This window comes from Candoia aspera, chromosome 3 (genome assembly GCF_035149785.1).
Source record: "Candoia aspera isolate rCanAsp1 chromosome 3, rCanAsp1.hap2, whole genome shotgun sequence".
NCBI lineage: Eukaryota > Metazoa > Chordata > Lepidosauria > Squamata > Boidae > Candoia > Candoia aspera.
This window is the reverse complement of record NC_086155.1, coordinates 54,107,829-54,131,120: the sequence shown is the minus strand read 5'-3', so window position 1 is coordinate 54,131,120 and position 23,292 is coordinate 54,107,829. Positions and strand designations below refer to the sequence as shown.

Sequence of the window (23,292 nt, the reverse complement as noted above, 5' to 3'; positions counted from 1 at the left end):
GCCCAGGACCAGGCCAAGACAGATTTGTTCATTTTCAGTCACTTTCCAATTCTACAAGTTCTCTATTCATCCCTGGCTTTACCACTGTAGTTCTTACGAAATCACTCCATATTTTGTGGAAACTCCAGTGATAGGACAATTTACATAAATGAAAAAAATGCCCAGAAAACAGATAAATGCTGGGTTTGGAAATGACGTTCCTTGGTGCAAAACCAATGTGTTTTTAAATTATTCTTGGCACAAAGTGGTTCCAGATTTCAGCTTAGGCAATAGGCTCACACATCCCAGACATGTGTTCATCTTTTAACATAGGCTACAGAAAATAGTTTCCTCCTCCTCCTCCTCCTCTCTCTCTCTCTCTCTCTCTCATTGGATAGCAAGCCAGCAGTGCACTATGACCAGTGGCCTCTTAGAAACTAGCACTTGCCTTTCTCCGATCTGGTATCCTTCAGCTCTGTTGAGAGAACTCCCCAAGTTTCCTGTCAGACTGTGAACTCCGGCATTATAATAACAAACATCTGGAGGGCTCTAGATTGTAGAATATTGTTCTAGATCATGGACAATGTTTAGAGCTGTCCTTCATTGTAACGGCTTGGAGCCAGAGAAAGCTACACATTGTGATCAGCCCAGGTACAACTTAACATGGTCAGGTCAGAGATGATGTCACCAGTATTTGCCAATCGGCACAATACTATTTTTCTTGCAGAGAGAAATGACCACAGAGAGAAGCAGAGAAGCTGGTTCTGCACCTGGACTCCAAGCAGCATCACAGCCTATCAGAACAACTGTAGGGACAGATCTGATTCTGGAGCAAAGGACAACAATAATGGGGAAATGAACTACCTCACTTCCGGCCCAAGCAAATGAGAATAAGATTCAAAGTGCCTAAATGCTGTTGCTATATAAAGTATCTCAAAAAGAACATAGAATTGTGCTTTGTGTTCCTTTTTTTTAATTACATCACATAAAGAACTATGCTTTGAAAACAACTTGTGATGCTGTCCCACCTGGTTCAAGAAGGTTGCTTTTATAGTAATCTGGACAGAATTAAAAAACTAGCTCCATGTAGTCATAAAAACCTTCCCAAATTAGCTTCTCTGAGGTATCCTCTGAACACATGACAAGGTCATGCCACATGCCGCTTCCTAATCAGAGTGACTCTTGTTTTGTCTGTACATCCCTTTTGTATGCCAGTCCTTTCCATCAGACAGTTGCTACATTTTCTTTCTATGGTCATAAATAGCTAAATGACAGAGAAATGTTATCACATGGTAGAGCTAAGAATATCACAACTCTTCATGAAATATACTGTGTGACAAAGCACACCTATCATGTGGTATTGTTTCTCAAAGTTTCCTGTGTGGATAGAATGTAACTAATTATGCAGACATCTGCTATATTAGACATGCTACTTTTCCAGAAAGCAGGTGGGTAATATATTCTCAGTGCAAAAGTTAGTTACTCTACCACCTCTGCAATTCAATATATATATAAAGGTAGAGAAAACCATACTGTAGCTTTGCTAAAGGAACATCTGTAGGTTACTGTGGCTAGATGCACTCTGATGGACTTCTGATTTCTATATCCACATGCACACACCCCTATATACATATACCAGAGTCGAGCCTGCAAGGATCACTTATTCATCCACAAAACTTGCAGAGAAGTCTGCAGGACCAGCTCAGACCTTTGCCTTATTTGTTTGGAGGTACAAGCATGCTCACTTCCCATTGGTCACTAGTCATCTTCCACTTTAGCCATTTCTCTCCTGGTATTTGCCCTCTTCCTTAGCAATTGGTTTCCTGAGTTCCTTTCATATCTTCTTTAATTTGGACACCAACTTCCCTCTAGACTTCCGAAAAGTACACCTCCATTATTTCATTTGGGCAGAACGGAGGGTGTTTTCGTGCTAATCCACTCTGAGGGTATTCTGAAATGTATCTTTAACTTATTGAAGCATCCAAGGAATAATGAAGGATGTTGAGCTGGGCTGTATAGTTGCCAGTTTCTTTGTAGTTACTGTAGTTAGTTGTTAGTTTCCCATCCCCTGAAAGTTGGTTGCTCAGCATCTAGTCCAGCCTTTCTCAACTTTTTGACCCTGGAGGAACCTTTGAAATATTTTTCAGGCCTCAGGGAACCCCTGCACATTCAGGCTCAAATATAAGCCAGAAGTGACAAAATTATTATATTTGTTTCATGTGTAGGCCTGTATATATGCATTAACAGTGTTCTTAAACTAAAAATAAAGAATGAAACTTACCTCTTTAATGTGCAGTTGCCCAAATTTGAAATAATTTTTTAAATAAATCATGATCTCCCAGAGAACCCCTAGTGACCTCTTACAGAACCCTAGGGTTACACAAAAACCTGATTGAGAAACCCAGTTTCAATTATCCAGCTCTTCAGGACCTAATAAGTTGCATTGTCATAGCTCAGTCTGCCCCTCTCTTCTCTAGGGCTATTTCTAGCCTGGTGCCTTCTCATATACTCCTTTATTTCACATCACTTTAAGTTGGGAGGCCCAAATGAGGCACGAGAGAAGGATCAGACAAGCCAGCATAGGCAGGCTCTTGAAGTGACTCCCTTGATTGATGGATGCTTTTCTGACTAGCAGGATATGTGCTGAAAGGATATGGCAGCAAAAGCAGAGGAGAAAAACACTCCCCTTGCCCATATGAGTGGCACATCCCCAGACCAGAGCATCATGATTTGACAGTGTCTTAGAACAGACACATTGGTGTCAGGTTAGAGATTGGCAATGGGGGGAGCAAATTTTAGGCTGGCACTTTCTAATGAAGAATTAAAGATAGGTGGATGGAAGTTTAATTCACTACTCAAGAAAGCCATTGCATGCCTCCTTCTATCATAGAATCTTAGGGAAAGAGAGGGAGAGAGAGATGCCACATTTCCTATAACCACATTTCTGTTCCATGCTTGCCAAATATTTGAAGGAGAGCTCTGCTAGTAAAATGAATAGAATGTAAAGTGTATATAATATTGAAACTAAAATTGAGTATAGAACTAACAGTCATATAAGCTATGTAATCATGACACTCTACCCTTCAGAATAAAGAATGATTCAATATAATAAAATCATGTTTGGCCAAAAGATGTAATGCATGACAGCCCCAAGTAACAATTACACTTACAGATTTGAGATAGTTGTATTTTATTGCCACTTCAAATAAGGTATCCACAGGTCCAGCCTATTGTGCTGGATATGATGGAAATCCAGTTCCTTCAGCCTACAGTATAGCTCTCTGTTCAGACTCAGTGCCTCTAATCATGGCACACACATATTTTGCTCAAAACAAATAGAAATGAATAAGTAACGGAGCATCTGTGTATCCCAAAACACCTGCAAGCCACTGCTGGTCATATAACCACAGGACCAGGACCTTAATGGTTTCCTTGATGTGATCCAGTGCAGTTCAAAGCTCTTGACAGGCTTCTTCAAGTTCTATTTCTGTTCTTCCTTTGGATCTTTCTTTATTTTTAACTGTATTTGAACTGAAAAGTACTTCAAAGGAAAGAAATGTATGTTGGTTGTGGGGGGAGGGTGAGCAGTGAAAATCCAAAATCTATAGCTGCGTAATAGATGAACCAAAACGACACAAAAAGTGTAAATTTTCAAGTTCCCTTAATTTGTACAATGTTACCAAAAACAGGAGAAAGAAGAAAGAAAGGAAGTCCAAAAATTAGGTTAAATGTTGAAGCTATGAGGTTTGCAGTTCAGTTTCAAAACTGAGGTTTTACTATAAATGTGAATTTCATGTTAAATGTTGTTGGTACAACCAATCTTTAGGGGCAAAGAAAATTGTTGTAACCTTTTAAATAGAGCTCGGAGACCTGTAAGGTAGATACATGGTTGACTATTCAGTAATCCAAATTGTAATTATATTATTCTATATTTTAATACCCCATATACTTAGATTATCTATTCCTGGTTTAATAGTTTAATTGGTGAAATATATATTTTATATAGCTTTAGTGCCTATATTTTCATTTCTTTATGTTATAAGCATTTTCATTTTGGTCTCATGCTGTTTGCTTTATCTTCCTAGAATGTTGCATTGTAATTACCTTCTCATTATTGCTTCTTTGGGTTTTTCTTTGCCTGCTTTTACATCTCAAGAATTTCATTCCCTACTTTTGCATCATTTCCTTGCAAGTTTCTCAGAGATTCTGCAACATCCTCTATAACGTTCACTTTGCAACGATGACTATCTCAGTGCATGACTTTTCTACTTCAGTTATTCTTACTTCTTTTTGAACAGTAAACTGAGTAGTGATGCTGCTGAAGTTCCTAACTTCTGGCAGAATGGTTTAATAACAATAGGCAAATATATCTGGAAGCAAGCTTTGTAGCACTATCATCAAACAGTCACTCCCTCTCAGCCCAACCTGGTGCAATGTAGACCAGCCTCCTCGTGGTGCACCCCGGGCAACGTGACTTGTCACGGCTAAATAGTCTACACATCTGGCTGCTGGACCTCACAAGGATTTCCCAGCAAGAAAAAAAGCAGCATGAACACCGAACTGCTATGCCTTACAATTAAAAAATAAATCAGTCTTCTACTTGCAATTTAAACTGAGACTGTGTTGAGTTTAATTGCATATTTGGTAGTTACTTAGCCTGCATTACTCAGAAAGACACCTGCTTCTCTTTGGCAACTGGCTGATTCTTGACTATTTATTGATGAAATTGGTTTGATTTTTTTAAAAAGAGATGTTCAATTTATTTGGGAAAAAATTCCTTAGGTATATCAAATGGCATTACATATATAATGTAGGAAAACTTTAAGAAAACATGATGATGATGATGATGACAATGATGATGACAACACATTACATTTACATGCCACCCAACTCCCAGTGACTCTGGGCTTCTAACAGCATTAACCCCCCCACATAATAAAAATCCAACGAACAATAAACACACATAACAGTATAGCAGCAGATATATTAATTCGTAACACGTATACTGTATTGATGGCTCAAATGGCATCCTGGCCCAGTGCTCAAGGGAAAAGCCAGGTCTTCAGGTCATTTCTAAAGGCCAACAGGATCAGTGCCATCCAGATCTTGGAGAGGGAGAGATGCTGTTCCATAGGATAGGCACAGCAACACAGAAGGAATACTTCCTGGGTCTCTCTAGATGGCACTGTTTAATAAAGTGCCAATCCTGCCTGATATTTTTCATGGGCAGAGATCATTTGAGACAGGTGGTCCCTCAAATATTCTGGCCCTTGCCTTTGAAGGGCTTTGAAGGTGGCAATCAGTCCGGGACCTTGAACTGTACCTGTAAACTGACTGGTAACTAGTGCAGATTGTGCAGTAGTGGTGTTACTTGGGTGTGCTGAGATGCACCCATAACTTCCTGCACTGCTATATTCTGGTCCAGCCATAGCTTCCGCATGGTCTTCAAGGGCAGCCACATGTACAGTGCATTGCAGTAATCCAGGCAAAAGGTCACCAAAGCCTGACTGGACATGACCCAGGTTTGGGGAGGAATGGCGCAAAACATAGTTTTGTGCAAAGGTCCTCCTGGCCACAGCTGCCACCTACTCCTTGAACAGGAGCCACAAGCCCAGAAGGATCCTCAGATGGCATTGCAGCCCCATTCAGAACCAACAATAGAAAATTACCAGTGTTGGGTGGTTTCACAATCCATAGCCACTTCCTGGGATTCTTGTAACTCCTTCCCTTCCTTCCCAATAAATCTTGCTAAACAGAACTCTGTGAAAATCATGCTTAGCAAAGAATCTCCCTTGGCTTAGGCAGCTGCCAAAGAGATATGACATTCTGCTTGTTCATTTCTAAGGAAGGGGCATTCCTCACTGCTCCCAGGAACTGGCTCCATTGTTGAATTGTTTCACTGTTAGGAAGTTTTTCCTAACAATTAACCAGAAACTTCCTTCTATAACTTAAGGCCATCATTCAGTGTCCTACACATTTGGGCAATAGATCGCGTGTCTTGGCCTCTCCTGTGAGATAGTACTTCAGTATGTAAAGGGTGTTCACATAACCCCATCAAACTTTTCCCCCACAATTCCCAGTTCCCACATTACCTCTTCATAAGACTTAATTTCCACTCCCCAGATCAGTGTCCTTACCAGCCTTCCCACCTATTCCACTTTCTTGGAATGTTTCTCGTAATGCGCCACCCAGACCAGGGTACAATACTTGAGATACAATCCCAGGGTCATTATGAGTTGAGTGGCTTTATAAATATGATTTAAATGAACAAACAAACTGCAGAGCATGATAAAGGAAACAAGATGTATAATGGATTTTCTTTAACTAGTTTTAAGGCCCACAGTTAGGGGTTAGAATCAGAATCTTGAGAACTGAGATAAGAATCCTCCAGCCCTCCCTTATTAATTAGTTTATTAATCCAGGGTCTCTTTGTAGCTTTTTCCCCTAAGTTGTTTGCATGAAGGACTAAAACTCTGATTATTTGATAAACCTCTAACAGGATCTCCCATCAGCTGATTGTTAGAGATGTTCTGCTTTCTTTTTCATGGAATCTGACCAAATGGAAAATTAAAGGGAAATATTGCTTCCTGTCATGGGGAAACTTTACTTCTGTTGATGCAACTGAAAATTGCACTTGTGTTTAACAGCCACACCACAGTGCTGTTTCATTTTGTTCAACTGCAACGTCAAGGTCTTTTCCACATGTAAAATGACCGAGCTAGTTTTGTCTCATTTCACTGCAGAAGACTCAAGGAAGACAAGCTGAAAACGAGTGCTGCCAGTAAAACAAAACACTTTTGTTCTAGCATATTTTTCTGGGTTTGATTGCACTGACTGTCTGGTGTACCACTATATCACTAACTATTGAATACATACCTCACAAGATTTTTTTTTAATGGGGGATACCTTTCTGTTATTTCACCGTAGACAATCTATCACACAAATCACAATCTGATTTTGCCTCATAAATGCAATATGCTCACTCACACAGCCTCAGCTACTGTAGGTCCTTCCCTATCTCTGCCTTGCAGAGCTTAATGCTGCTTATATAAACATGATAGAAGTGTATATGTTGCAATTGGGACACTGAAGTCCTTGACTCTGATTGGTTACACCCTTAGAGTGTTATGTTCAGATGAGCATGGAATTAAAGTAAAATCTCAGTTCTCTGGAACCTCATTCAGTGGATTTCAGACGCACAGGACGAAGTCTGAATTCATATGTTTTATGTAAGTTGCATAAATTGTACATTAGGATTTAATGGACTTTCAGCTTTAACAGATACCCGTTCCTGCAGTAGAACATAAAACCAAGATTTTCCTATGGCTTGAAAGAAACTCTCAGTATGGGAATAGAGTTTTTGTCCTCACATGGGCAGTCTGAAAACAAAGGAAATGTCCTGGGGAAAGTGGCAGCTTAAAAAGGACAGGGGAGCAAGGGTTAGGATGATGAGACAGATTTGGTCCTATGTTTAGGCAAAGCAAAATAATCATTTCAGGCAATCAAGTGACAGCGCTGCGATAGAGGATTCGGTTGTAAATCTCGTGGCTTTACTGTAAAGCTGTGCAAGTGGAAAAGTGAAGAAATAATGGTGCGAGTCTATTCTCACCCAAATGGCAGGCCCAGCTGTAATTAAAACCAGGAGCCAATGGGAATGGCTCTTCCTTCTCAAAAGAATCTGAAGGGAACATACTTGACAAAGATTTTTGAGTAATGGCTTTTAACCTCTCTGCTAAGAAATACTATTAATCAGAGTTCTTGGATGTGTGCTTCTCAGTTAAACAGATTCCAGTTCTGGCTTCCTGGGTGGGAAACTTACAACAATGGTGGTGGAATTATGAAATGGGTAAAAAGACAATCCCAAGAGGATGCTTTAGAACTGGGAATATGGGCAAGAGAGAGATGAGCAGGGGAAGAGAATGTGGAAAGCTGTAAATATGGGCCAGGGAGCACGTGTGTGTGTGTGTGTGTGTGTGTGTGTGTGTTAGTAGTATAGGGTGGTCTGTCTGGAGTGAGTTGGGACATAGGAATTCTGCTAGTTGTGGTTTCTCTTTCCACAGCAGCAGACTGTTCTAGAAAAAAATCCCCAAGGACAATGTCAACTGGACGCTAAGGGACAAGGGGCCAGGGATGACTTTCCTAGGAAAAGCTCATTTGCATTGCACTGCCAATTCTTGGATTGCAGCTCTATAAAAATCTGTTTTGATATTGCCTGATACCATTCTCACAAATTAAAGGGATGGCCCACAGTTATGTTCGTCTCCACATTCTTGAGTAAGATGAAAAAGTTCTTATGGAGTACTCCTCTGATTATGTTGCACTGGAAGAAATTCCTAAAAATATTGCTCATCCAAACAATTGCTCAGGCGGCTTGTGGAACTGAGTTGGCCCCGTCCAGATTCTCACCTATTACCCTGAAGCTGTTAATGCTTTTACACAAAAAAGTGCACACACAAGACACACGATACATGATAAACATTGCTGACTAACATTCATGCTGGAGTTTAGGGTAGTTCAAAACAATGAAGGAACCTATAGGAAATGTAAAATCTCAGTTTTTATGGGACAGGTTCTGCTAATAAACAGTAGGAGCTAAATCTTGAGTTCATTACGTTATATTCATTAGGATTTGTGCTTGCTTTATCTTTAGAACTCAGGGCAGATCATGGCAATATCTTTTTAAAGCCAGACTTCTCTTTAAATCTGCTCCTGATGCCCATTGCAAGCTACTTCCTTGCTGCCTTAATGGCTTTTGAATACTGTTTAGACAGTGTTCATTCTGTTTATGTTTTCTTGCTTTGTTTCTAAATAGTTTTCATCCTGAAATTTTGTGTAACATCATTTGACTGTGTCTGAGGAAGCCATCAGAAACCTTATCAGAACAGATCTTTATTCTTCTTTGCTTAAAAGTGCAATATACTTGTGAAAGAGAAATAGTAAATGGTGGAGAAAGTAGTTAGATAAAAACCTAGCACTGGTTGTTCTTAGTGAAGCCATTTTTAGTGGCCTGCTAGAATCACTGAAATGGAGCAGAGCTTAACACAGCTGAGAAGCTGTAAACAGAAAAAGAATATTATCTTAAAATAGCTTCAATGAGCATGCCAGAGAAATACAGGTTATTGATCTTACACACTCAGCCCTCCTAAGCATAAAGAATCACATGCTTAGATATAGTAGGTTTAAAGATAAGCAAAAACGTTTTACTGACTTTATTCTTTGTTGTTACATCCTTCTCTGGTGGAAAATGAAGTTCCTTGTTTCTTCTGTTCTTTACCTATACTTGGTGATCTCTTAGCCCTACAGCTGCCAAGAGCTGCGTGGAAGAAAGGGGCAGAATCCTTCTTTTCTTAGGCCCGACCGCATGGCCCAAGGTGGAGGGAGGAGCAGCCAAAGCATGCTGCTTCTCCCTCGGTGGAAGGAGGAAGAGAGAGAAAGAGAGGAAGTGGGAGTGGCAACAAACAGCTTCCTCGCACATGGAGAGTTTGCATCCTAGAGCAACCACCCATGTGCTAATAAGGCATGCTGGATTTGCCAGGACGTCCAAAACACTTAGTTGATCTTAAAAGCTTAGTAGGTAAGATGAATATCTCAATGGCAGACCCCCAATAGATACCAACCCTGATTGTAGACTAGACTAGGAAGTCGAAAAAACATTCTGTTTCCAATAAAATTATATCGAAAATGTTCATGAAATCACCGGGAGCTAAGCTGACACAAATCAGAATTTATATTTTTAAGAAAATGAGTTAAGGGCTTTCCCCTATTTGTTCTAACCACACTGCAAACATGCCCCAGTAAAATCCATGTCCCTATGACATTGCTTTCATCTTGTCCTCAGCTTTAAGCTCTATTGGTATAGGATTTATTTATTTTATCCCTCTTATTCTGACATTATCCAAAGACAACTTCAAAGTGTAAAAAATATGTTAGACTTTGTCACCCATTACCAAGGGTGGAAATCAGCTCTGCAGTGAAACAGAGGCAGGGTTGGGATCAGTGACAGGTATCCACAGGAGAACTCAAAAAGGTCAAGATGATGGTCAGGGCTGCACAACTGAATCATCTTTTTCACATGTATCATACGTGCAACATAAGTTTAAAAAGGACTTTGATTGCATGGATGTGGCCAAAATCTTAATTTTTTTTGCCTCCCCTCAGCCATCAATCAAAGCCCCCAATCAGCAAAGGGGACTGCAAATTTTGTACTGGCATTAGTTTATTGCCGAATTAAAGATGGGTTGAGAGTACTTTACCTCAATAGTAGTAAGAAGTACCCTAAGTAGTACAAGGAAGGATAAAAAGTGGACTTGTTATAGCATCCTGGAATGAGCATTACATGCTACTTGAAGGTAATAAGCCTATTTGTTTAGATTAGTTTTATTCCACTTGATGGAATGACATTCTAAATAGTTGGCACTACAACTCCCAGAATTCCTAGCTACCATGGCCAATGGAATTTGGGCAGTGCCACTGTAACCCATCCTCTCAGGGAAGGCTGGCTTAAACACATGCCTGACCTATTTGCATACAAATTGGAGGTGTCGTGTCTCATTTTTTTCAACCAAATGTGACCTCCACATACGGGGATAAGAAAAAGTCTCCTTCCCTTTCTCCTGCTGTGTTCTCTCCCTTGAATCTTTTCTCTTCTCATTCCCACTCCATTTGACTCACCTTTTAGAACAGAAACTTGGGAGATAGAAGGGAGTTGTTTTTTTTAAAGCAACCAAGAGCCTTTCAATCTCTCTGGATTTAGCTTGGAGAGCCTGATGTCTGTGTTTCACCAATGTCTGGTTGTCATTCAGATATCAAGCTGGCCATCTTCATTCCAGGGATAATTTCCTGATGAGTCAGGCTCTGATACTGGATGATCAGCTTGCCTGTTGGGAAGTGGAGGAGGAAGGCCACCGAAACGGTTTGTGACTGATCGTCTTTGCAGCCACATTAAAAACCTGGTCAGAACAAGGGAATGCACTGGCTTGGGAGGACTAATCAGACTGGGAATATCGCTAACTTCATTTCAGATGAAATGAACCATTCCTGGGCTTGTTATGATGAGCAACAAGACTGGAAATCATGGGAAACCTTCCAAAACGTTCTGTGATTACACAGAACCACAAGCCCTTAATCCACAAGATCACCACTCTCTTTCTTCCAACATTTCATCAGTGGAAACTGTTCACTCTTCTGAACCTATAGCCTTCCTGCTTTGATACCCAGGGAGGCAGCTTAAGATTTGTCCTTCATGCTAGTATTACATGCTGCTGAAACCTTTTCTCTGCCTGCTGGTCATGGCTACTTTTCCTCCACTTCTGTGGTGTTTTTAAATAAATCAGTTACTGCAGATGCTGCTAAGCCTGGGTCAGTTCGCTTTCATCTGAAGGAAACATCTGCTTCTGGAACTTTTCACTGTTTGGGGAAGGGAAAAGTATGCAATCATGCTGTCTAGTTCATGCTTTGTCCAAATCATAATATAGTTGGTTTAATTTTGGCTTATTGTGTACTGTGAAGCCAGCCAGTGCAGTTTCTAAACCATGTTTATGGCTTACCATGCTATGAAAACCAGCCAATTGCAGTTTATTCAATAAATTATGATCTACTGAAACTGGATTGTGTGATGTGTACTGAGTATTGGTCACTGAGCCACTGAGTATTGGTCCAACTGTTGCATATGCTGCACTCTGATTAGGAGTACTTTATAATGGGGTTCCTGTCTCTTCTCTTCTGAGCTACCTTTGGGTTCTCTCAAAGATGCTGGAACAAATCCAGCTTCAATATGCATATTACAACCCAAATTATTTTCACAATATCCAGACTAAAAAAAAGAAAGGGGAGGATTTATATGGTCATGAAAGCAGATATTTTCATGGATATATTATAAATCTAGTCAAGACTGGTTCTACTGTATTTTCTTTTGATTATTTCTTTTTGTGCAATGGAATTACCAATGACATAAGGAGAGTCACCTGGCAACTAGCCACAGCTATTCTTTTACCACTGTGGCCAACAAGCGTCCATGAGAGGTCCACAAGAAGGATTAAAGCACAATAGCAGCGTTTTCCAGTTCATGTTCCTCAGTAGCCAGTACATGTTATCTTCAATATCACAGCCAATATGCCTGTGATACTGAAGATAACACAGCTTGTGGCCACTGACATCCTTATCCTCAGTGAATTTTTTAATCCCTCTATAAAGCTGCCCATGTTGCTATTCAACCAACCATCTGTGGTCTGGGGCTTCCAATGCATTCATAATGGGTATTAATGGACTGCACATTTATGGACTCTAAGTATAATTACGTGTAGATAATTGGATGCTTTCTCAGTTCCTATCTGCCCTTATAGGGTCTTCCAGTTACTGCTCTAATCTGAGATTGGTAGCCTCTTGAGAGTTGTCAGGACCCCATAGCGATTCAAGGCTCAATGAAAACTGAGCTGATTAACTCCAGAAGTTAATCAGCTCAGCTATAAATCCAGAATAGACCCTGGATTGTCTCTTTTAGGAGTCATGCGTCTTCAGCTGCATCACAGAGCAGCTTTCCATTGGCAGGAACTCCCCCCTCAACCCTCCTGCTGCCTTTAGGACTCCCCCTTTAGCAAGGGGGAGCAAAACTGGAGCAATGCTACACCTCATGTTGGCTCCTTTGTTCTGTCCTTCAACACTGAATGGAAGAATAGCTCCACTGACTCCTTTTCTTTCCCTTACTGCAAACTAGCTGCCTTCTATTTCTCATGCTCCCCTGTGGGCTGGCTGCAGGGAACTCAAGGAAGCACTGTCATTGGACACATTGGTACCAAATACTGCTCTGTGTTTTGTGGGTAGTGAAGTTGATGGCACAGAGGGCAAGTGTGGAAGTGCTCTCATCCATATTCACATCTCAGTTCTGAGAAGAGGTGGTGTCTTGCAGATACATAGTAAATACTGGCTAGTAGAAGCCACTCAACTCCACCTTCTCAAAGAACAACCTTCCTAAAAACTTGCTTGTTTATAATTCTCCACTGACACATGGCCTTGGCTTTTGGCTAGGCTGGCTGGGGATTATGGAAGGTTAGAGTTCAATATTGGTTTTGAACTGGTTTTGCCACCTCGCTTTGGGCAGGAAGGGAAGTAATCACCCCTGGAGATGGTTAGTGTCCTAACTTAGAGCGAAGTACCATGCCAAGACAGTGAGTTGGTCTCTAGTGTTTACTGTACTACTCTAGTAGATAGAAAATCCTGCCAAACTGAAAGGCCGTGGGAAACCCACACAGATAAACCCAAAACTCAAGGCGGATCTGCTCTGAGTTCCTTCGAAGGAAAGTTCAAAGCCTCTAAACTACGCATGCGTTTTCCCCCCTGGATAGGGCCCCCTCCTGCTCACCATCCGTACTCATGACAGCGCCCTAAAATGGCCCTTTAGATATACGTGAGTAATATTCTAACCGTCATTGTCATCTGGATTTTATACTCCATTTACGCTCAATATTATATTTGTATTTGTATCTATTTATGGTATTTTAATGCTTTTATCTTTGTTGTAAACCACCCAGAGTCCCCCTTTGGGGGGAGATGGGCAGTGGCAAAATTTAATAAATAATAATAAAATAAGTAAAATATGTCTGGAGAAGCCCAAGCTGAGCAAGCAGTTACAGGCAGGGTTCATACATCACACTAAGCCAGAGGTAGAGAGCTGCTGCTGCTGCTGCTGCTGCTGCTGCTATTATTATTATTATTATTATTATTATTATTATTATTATTATTATTATTATTATTTCCTGGCAAGAGCTGCACCTAATTACTTTGAATAAAAAAATTAGGCCTCTGAGGAGGCATGTTTGGAGATACATTATCAGCCAAAGAAGCAAAAATGTCCTGTCTGTTTAGGGCGGGAATTGTGGGGAGGGTTTAAGGGCTTGAAATGTATGTATGTTAAGACAATGTATCTGATTCCCATCTGCGAAGGGCAAATACGTTCACTGCCCGACTTGGCAGTTTTCCTATTAAATTTGGTGGGGAAATCTGGGAGTACTTTGGGGGCTGCAAATAGGAACTGGGATCACATGCAGCCTACAGTAATTGGTCGGATGGTAGATTTCTGAAGGAGGTGCCCATATTCAGGAAGGAGGAAGCTAAAGACTGACTATTCATTAACCACTCAGCACTCTCACAATCCTTTCCTCACTAGCAATAAGGGGGGGAAAATCACTAGCTGTAAAGCTACCACAACTGGGCTGTACAACTAGATGGCAGCAAAGCATTAGGAACATTGTATCCCTTTGCTGCCATCTAGTGGTTCCCTGGATTTTTGCAGCCAGCTGTGATAGCCACAAGAATCAGGAAGGGATCCCACTACCCCAGCAAGACTTCATGTTATTACAGTAAGGACCACGTTACACCAAAGATCCTAAGTAAGGGAAGGCTCCGAGTCTTATACCTCTGACATTTTTATTTTTCAGTCTAAAAATTTCCTCTTTGTTAATTAAAATAAATAAATAAAGCCCTTTATTCAAAATAAATAAGCCTATGGATGATATATATTGCCTGATCAAGCACCTTTAGGAGTCACTCCACACTCCACTCAGATTATTGCTGAGATGTTAAAATAGGAAGACCAAACTCTAAGAATCACTAACAGAAATAAAGCTGGCTCTTTGGAGGGAGATATAGGAACAGTTTATAATTTAACTGTGTGATTGATAAACAGTTCATAAAGTAGAGATATTATCTGAGACATACTTCCATCATTCCGACAACCTGCTAATTTGGAACCATGCCCTGGGAGAAAACAAGAACTCTTGAGGCTGCTGGAGAGATGGTGGACTGACTGTTTGGACAGGCTGAGCAATCCTCTGAGGGCAGGAGAAAAGAACATTAAGCAGGAAAGGTCTTGCTTCACAAAGTTGGTGAGTCTCTAGCTCAATGTTTCTCAACCTCAACAACTTTAAGATGTGTGGACTTCAACTCCCAGAATTCCCCAGCCTAGAGATTCACCAACTTCACTTGGGCAGCAAAGTTCTTTCTTTGCTGGGTGAGCAGAGGATTATGAATCCTGCAGTTCCAAAGTCTCCCCTGCTATGTCTAATACCTTTCTTCCTTAAGGTTATCAAAAAAACTGAAAGCAAAGGAGAAATGGTAGACAAGGCCACTGCTGCAGCAATGAGACATCTCCTGAGATACCGTTTTTCCATCTTCTCTTCCTCTCCGACCACAGCATGCTTTCCTACCTTGGTCATCACACTCAAGTTGCAGTCTACACAGGGCCTCTCAAAGGGAGATTTTACATGGCAGCCTAAGGTGCTTGTCTGCCATGCTGTCCTCAGTTGTCCCTGAAGCTAGCTTTGAACATTCCAATCCAGATTGCAGTTGGTTGGCAACAGGGCTGGGTTGATGTTCAGTCTCAGCTATGGGCACCACAGACCCTGACTGGTCATTTCCCTGCTTAATGCCCTTCCCATCCATGCTGGGAAGTCAGGCTTTGCTGCGGGCAGACTGTTAACTGAGTTCCTCCTCTTTTCTCACTGCATCCTTGCCAATGATGGTTTTTTTATATTCAGCAATTTTTTTTTCTGTGCATCCCCTCAAATCCATTTACCAGGAAGTAAGAGGGGGTGTGAAAGCATCTAATACTGAAATTACTCTTGGGGTTATTTGACTGATTAGCTATTATGGTTGGAATATGAAGTATTGATCCATCTGATAATTCCAAATATGCCATAATAATTTGGGTGGGGTCCGTCCATGCATGGAATCCAGATGGGGAGGGACATTTTAAAAAATAGATTGTATATATGTTCTGTGCTATATTTTCTTTGCAGGAAAAGAGAGTAAGAAATTTGAGAATACATTTTTTGTGGTTATTTTGTCTTTGTTGCAATGTGCTTATTTATAAATAAGTACTAGTTTTATGTACTCTACTGAAATATGAACCATTGGAAAGTAAATAGGCCTATAGAATCCAGCATCCTGAGATTCTAAAACACTGGTTTTGCCTGCAGGAATCCTTCTGAGAAACTTCCCCAATCAGCTCAAACTCTCTTCCCTTTCTCTGGCCAAATTCAAACTGCACAAACTGTTCCTTTCAGCCCCAACCCTGCCAAATAGGTGTGGCACATTCTTCTAGCCTGCAATACTCCTCTGCTCTGAAACCCATTAATCAAGACAGGACCCTATTGTCCACCATGCTGTGCCTGGCAAATACAATGAAGGGGTTGTTAATTTTTTTTACCTAGTTTCACTTCATACGTAGTCTTGGACAGGTTTGTATGTTAATCTTCAGTCATGCCAATGTATTCTGCGAATCTCTCCACAGTTACTTCATACTGTGGAGTGGTGTGGCAACTCTGCTAGCTTTAAGGAAGCTTAAAGGAAATGGGAGAAAAGAGTCAAGGGCAGATAATTTACTTTCTTGTGAGCAAGTAAGCAAGCAAGGGTAGTACAATACATAACGCCAGACAAACAAGCAGAAAACAATACCCTAATCAAGGAACTACCATGGAGTAAAACCACACCCCCACCAACACTGGCAGGGCAAGTTATTGTATATAAACAGGGAGCAAACCCCACACTCACTCACGCGGATGATGTTACCTAGTCGGGTAATGAAACATCTGTAAGTGAACAATCAAGCTCAGAGAGCACCAGGGACGCAACAGTTCAACCCTGAGTTACATACATTCTCTTCTTCTGGAACATAACAGTAATCAGGCTGACTGTTATTAAGTGATAGAATATAACAATCACACTAACCTTTAAAATCTGATGCCCTTTAGATGTTTAAACTACAATTTCCACCACCACTAGTCAGCAGTGGCCATGCTGGTGGGGGAATATTAAAACTGTGGTCCATAATCCAAAACATGTGCTAGATTGGGAAAGGCAGTACATCCTGGCTGTACTTATCCAAGTATGCCCATATGTTGGTCCCTAAAAGTGTGGTGGTAAATAATATTGCACTGGAAAAGGTGATGCACTGTCACTGCACCATGGCCAGCTCAACTGATATTCTAGTAGCACACATCCTGGTTAAATATAAAGGCTATGTATTTGGAGAATCTTACCAGATTCCATCTTCATGATGCTCAAGTGACCAAGGAAAGAAACATGAGTCCAGTCTGATAAAAGGAGCTTAAAAGGCTGCAATCTTTTGCTGAAAGATCCAGAAGTTCTCCCCCTAGGAAGAAGAGTGAAGTGCCATTTACCAAGGCCTACATTTTCAGGGTACAAATTTGTTTGGTGCAGAACACAGAGATGTATCTTGTCCCCTGTGACTCCTTTCTTCCAGCCGTCTTCCTCACTGGCCAATAGGACAGGCTTTATCCAATCTCACGCTCCCTTGATATATTAGATAAAATCTTATTTATGCCCAGTAGTCAGCAGTGCTAGTGGAAATTATAATCCAACGCATGCAATACCATGTCGCATACTTTTTTTATAGACAACTTCTACACTCGATGGAAGAGCTTTCCATATGTATTCCACATTACTCTGTGTGAGTGGGAGTGTATGCATATGCACATATATATGCACACACATACCAATTCTTCTATTCAAATGACATACAAAATGTTTCAAAAGAGCATCCTCAACATGTGTTTCTCACAGTAATTTCCTTTTGCAGCTATTTTTTAAAAGAAGCACCATCCTCTTTATATTTGGAAGAATAAATTGGGGTATTTATTCTGAATAACATGAGAAACCAAGGCAAATCTTAATCCCAAGTTTGTGGTTGGACAGTGAAATGAATTGTCTGCGGGAGTCCTAGAATCGCTTTTACTGAAGATCCTAATAAGAGGTTGTATAAGCACTAGTTCCAGATGTTTTAGGTTAAAGAAAGCTTGCCACACTGGGAAAGGGCTGGAATGCATTACCTTTGGTAAAAGCAGGGCTTTTGGGCATTCTGCTACCTTCTCCTAAGCCCTTGCCTGTAACCTCATTCCTCCTGGGTCTTCTAGCTGGGCCCTGGGCCTCCTCTCTTTAGATGATTACAAGGAATTGCTCCAGTTTTTAGATAAACAAAGTAACTTTCTGGCCAATGTTACACAACAGCCGAGGAGGTTCCATGGGAAACTGGGGTTAAAAAAAGATGTTTGACAATGTTCTTAATCAAAAGTTCCTGGACCAAAATAATAGGATAAAAAAATGGGCCCTCTTATGTGTCAATAACAGGTTAAAGGACAGGAAGCAAACTGTAGGGATGAATAATCAATTATCATATCACAAGGAAGTAAGAATTGGGGTTTCTCCAAGATTTGTAGTGATGGCTGGTTATTAACAGTTCATACACAACCTCAGGTTAGAGGAAAGTGCTGAGATTTGCAGATGATACTCAGTTAAACAGTTTGGTGAAAATAATAAAATATTGTAAAAGGTTTCAAAAGGATATTTCCAAACTAGGTCAACTGGCATTAAAAAGGCACTATTTGAAAGGTGATGCACTCTGAAGCAATTTTAAAAAACCCCATTTTTATCTATGTACCAATTTTGACCATGTCAAATCTTGTAGTACAATCTTGAAATCATGGTGGATAGTGCAATGAAAGTATCAATCCACTGTATGGCAATTGTTACAAAGGCAAAATCTGTTTCAGGGATTTTTAGAAAAGGAATCAATAATAAAATATCCCTTCATATGAATGCAGCCACCCTTAATTTTATCTATCTATCTATCTATCAATCATATTTTTATCACCGCTCATCTCCCCCACACGGGGGACCCTGGGCAGTTCACAATAAAAACAATTTAAAATTCAATAAAATTATAAATAATACCAATACTCAATAAATATAAAATACAATAAAGTCCAAGTAAGGGTAGATCAAATTCAGCCCATAAAGGGGTAAGGCCGGTCCCTGCAGGGCTAGGGAACTAACCAGCCCCAAGAATGGCTGTTCCTCTCCCCACTCCAAGCATGGTGACAAAACCAGGTTTTCAGCTGGTAATGTACAGTATATAGTGCTTTAATTACAGTATATAGTGCTGGATTCTACACTTCAAAAGGGATATTATAAACTGAGAAGGGTATAGAAAAGGACATTAAAATGACTGGGAAGGGGGCTGAGCAACTCTCTATGTGAATAAAGTTACAACTTTTGGAGGTTTATAATGTAAATAAAAGATGAGAAAGGAGAGATATGCTAGAGATGTATAAAATTAGCATGGGGGTAGAGAACACAGATAGAAGAATAGGTCTCTCAGAATAGACCAGGGAATTACATCTTTCACTAAGCATTATAATGAAACTAGAGGATCGGTTGCCATTAGATATAGTAATTCCTAGTTACCTACCAATGAGGGTGACATTTAAAGATCAGGCCAGTTTATGGTTTATATCTGCAATATAAAGTGTGTATGGTTCAGCATGCCACTAGGCCATGAAATCCAGCAAAAATGAATGAGACTCCCATAGCTAACTTTCAAGGGTTACAGAGCATATAACTAGCAGCCTTGTACCAAAACATTTGTACATTTAGCCAGGATTGCCTGGAATCAATCTTCCAAAATCTCCTTTCTTCTCTCCCTACCTGTGACACAGATGCCAAAAGTTAAAAATGGGACCTCATATGGTCAAGAATGTGTTTTACAAGTGAGCTAGTACAAGACATCAAGGTCACTATGGCGGGCTGTGTAAATAGGAAATAGGCCCATTTACTATTACAGGGCTGTTGCTGTTGCTATTACAGGGCTTAAAACCTCAAAGCCTCAAGTCCACTACTGATTTGAAGAAAAAGCTCATGTCACTATCATGCCACAGTGAACTTCTACTGTTGTACAGATCACTAAGAACCCAACACAAGGCCACACGTGACTTGTTGGGACGTGTGGCACATTGGACAAACATACTTAATATCCTGACAGAGAACATTTTGCCACAAGCACATGTTTATTTACCTACCATACACGAACCCTTAAATCATGTAACTGAAGAACGAATAAGGGGGGAAATCCAGGCTTTTAATAGATATAGCTTGAATAAGGCTAGGAGTACCTGGCTGTAAGCAAATATAGTGTGTGTGTGTGAGTGTGTGTGTGTGTGTGTGCACGCATTCTGCAATCCATCCCTCCTTGCCAACTTCATAATCATTTTCCTCTCATGGTCTAAGCTTTGCTGAATTGTCAGTCCACCTGTTGTTAAATGATGGTGCATGACCCATAACTCTAAGTCAGCATCTGTAACCCACATTCCTTATTCTTGCTAACCACAGGAAATTCCTTGTTCAGAGTTTTTCCATGAATCAATAATGTGTTTTCCTGCAATGAGCAATTATGCCTGTTGGTGAGCGAAGTTTTTAAAGGGGATATGATGGCTTCAGGCATCACGCTACCAGGAGAGGGAACTGTGTTGGAAATAGTAATTAGAAACCCAGAATGGAGAAATTGCCTATCGTTTATAAACAAATTTACTCCCAGTTGCAAAATAGGGAAAGAAAGAGGCGAGGGAGTTGGGGGAGAATGTTTTCTTTTGGGGAGAAGAAAGTGTCTGTCCTCATTTTCTACACCTTGGAGTTCTTTCTATCTACTGTAATGTTCTTTGTGATTGTAATGTGATGTAATTCTTCCATTAGGGGAAATTAGCATACTGTTTTTAAGAAGAGGAAAGCAATATTTTTATTGCCCAAAAGAAAACAATTGTATTTGGAGATGTGTAATTTTTAAAATCACACAAAGCTTAACTTTCCCATTTGGAATTTGCTCAGTCATTCCCTTATTATAAGTTCCTTGGAGACAGGATCCTGCCTTGTTTTCTTCTTCCTTCTTTTCTTATGATTCTCTGTAGAACATAATCTATATGGTTTATGTTGTAGCGCCAAGGTTTAATATAATTCACAGCAGAGTAGAAACAAAAGAATGAAGGTTGTAGTACAATAAAGCTGAATGAATGTATTTTGGCACAGGTTTTCATGTGGTGAACAGTGTGTCAGATTCATTAAATGGAATCCTGCATTGGCAAGCATCTGTCTCTTGTGCCCCCAGCCCCACCCCCCACATGCCTGGGAGAACAGGCACTGAATTTAAGCAAGAGATTAGAAGGAATTGAAATGTTGTTAATTAGCTGGCTGACAACTTGATTTTTTTTAATCAGCACTGCTGTGTTAATGGCCACTATTTGGTGCTAGTGTGCAATTCTTCTTTTGGTGCTGGATGATTTCAATCTTCCTGGTCTCAGGCTGGTTCAAGTAGGTGATCATGGGCTTATTCCAGGTAACCTCTGCCTCAACACATCTAGGTGGACCCATGTTAGACCTTCCTTTTGTCTTGAAGCAGGAATGCAGTGACATAAAGGGGGTGGGCATTTTCCCCTTTCCCCCATCAGATCACTTCCTACTCTGGATGAGCTTGAGCACCTGGGCAAATAGACCTGACCCTCCTGGATCTGGATGATCTCTAGCAGGCACTTGGGGGTTTTCCCGGTGAACTTGCAGGCAGTTTTACACTCAGTGATTGACACCATCGCTCCTGAGCAGCTTCTTCCTGTTGGCCAGTCTTGGATGACAGCCTCTGAGAAAAGAAGCAGAAAAGAGATAAATGGAGTGCTGGAAGCTCAGGTTTGAGTACCCTCTACAGCAATTAGGGAGGCAAAATATTTTTAGTTCTCCTTCCTAATTGCTTTGGCAAGTTGTTGTCAAGCAACCTTGTTTAGGGTGGTGAATTATCTGTTGGAGAAAAAGCAGCAGGTAGATCTGCCTGCTGTGAGCATTTCACACATCACTTTGCAGACAAAATCACTCAGATTTGCCAAAGTCTCAACTCTTCATGGCCAGAGTCCATTGTGGTGATTGGGGCAAGGTTTAGCCTTGTTATCTGGGACCAGTCCTGGCCTATGAATTCTTGTGAAGTGGATAGGGAGTTTGTCTGTTTGTCCCTGGCCACTTCTGTGCTTGATCTGTGGCCCTCCTGGCTCCTGAGGTTAGAAAAGTGGTGACAGATTGGCCCCAACAGGTGGTCAATGACTGCTTATGGGAGGAAGTGTTGCCAGCACACTTGAAAGAGGCAGTGGTATACCCCCTCCTCAAGAGGCTGTCCCTGAACCCTTCCATATTTGACAGTTATTGCTCTGCATCTAACCTTCCTTTTCTGGGGAAGATTGTTGAGACCATGGACCATGGACAGTGCACAGCTTCAAAGCATTATTTTTATTTTATTTTTTTATTTTTTTTATAAATTTATTCACTGCCCATCTCCACCTCCAAAGCATGCTAGAGGAAATAGATTAACTGGACTGTTTTGGTTAGAATTCAGGCCACAGGCATGTGACTGAGACAGCATTATCTTTCTGATTGATCACCTTTATTGCAACTTTTGTTGTAACTGCATCCTTCCTGGCAATTTTGCACATCTCAGCAGCCTTTGAAACCATTGATCATGGAATCCTTCTGAACCAAATGCAGTGGCTGGAGATTGGAGATACTGTTTTGCAATTCTTCCACCCCTTCCTAAGGGGCTGGTGTCATGACCCCGTTGCAAGGCACAAAGAGCCTCACAACGTGGATCATGATCATTAAGAAAGGAAGGAAGCAGATAATCAAATCAATGCTTAAATCAAGCACCCAAAGCACCCACACCCATGGACTCATATACAGATGAATAGAAGGACTTCAGATAAGCAGCGATAACCCGCAACTGGTGCCCTGGAGGACACACCTGAACCAAGAGGACAAGGACAGCAATCGGGGAAACGCCCACACAGCCATCAAGAAACCCATCAAGGGGAATGGGGACAATGGAGGGTGGAGAAGCACGGGACCTCACAAGAGGGGTATAAACAGGACACCTCACCACCGCACCCCCGTTCCCGTTTTTCTCTCTGTCAGTACCGTTTCAATAAACCGGAAATCCTTAATCCCTATTAAGTGAGTCCGTGTCTTATTCGGAGCGAGGCTGACCCTGACAGCTGGTTCCAGTCAGTGACAATGGAGGAGAAGAGATCAGCCAGGTGGCCCCTTCTTTGCAGGGTGCCACAAAGCTTTGTGCTCTCTCCCCTGCTTTTTAACATCTACATGAAGCTGCTGGGAGAGGTCATCTGACAGTTTGGAGTTTGGTATCATCAATATGTTGATGATTCCTAACTATACATCGCTACAATGGACCATACCAGAGATAATGACAATATCTTGACCCAAAGTCTGGAGACTTGGGGGCCTGGGTGGTGAGGAAACAGGATGAAGATGAACCCTAGCAAGACCTTAGTGGTTTGTCTATTGTGGGTTGCTGATATCTCCAGCTGTGTCTCTTGATAGAGTGGTACTGCCCGTGAAGAAGCAAGTTCATGACTTGGGAGTCCTCCTGGATTCATGGATGGACAGTTGGAATCTGTGACTAGGGACATCCTTGCCCAACTT

General features: G+C 41.1%; 1 protein-coding gene across 1 annotated transcript in view; it reads right to left on the bottom strand.

Annotated features, from left to right (window-relative positions):
• Positions 1-344: 344 nt before the first annotated feature.
• Positions 345-23,292, bottom strand: part of GNAI3 (G protein subunit alpha i3) — a 266,408-nt gene continuing 243,460 nt past the window's right edge. Inside the window, exon 9 of the mRNA XM_063297730.1 lies at positions 345-355. The gene's annotated coding sequence lies outside the window, so the exon portion shown is untranslated. The remainder of the gene's footprint in view (positions 356-23,292) is intronic.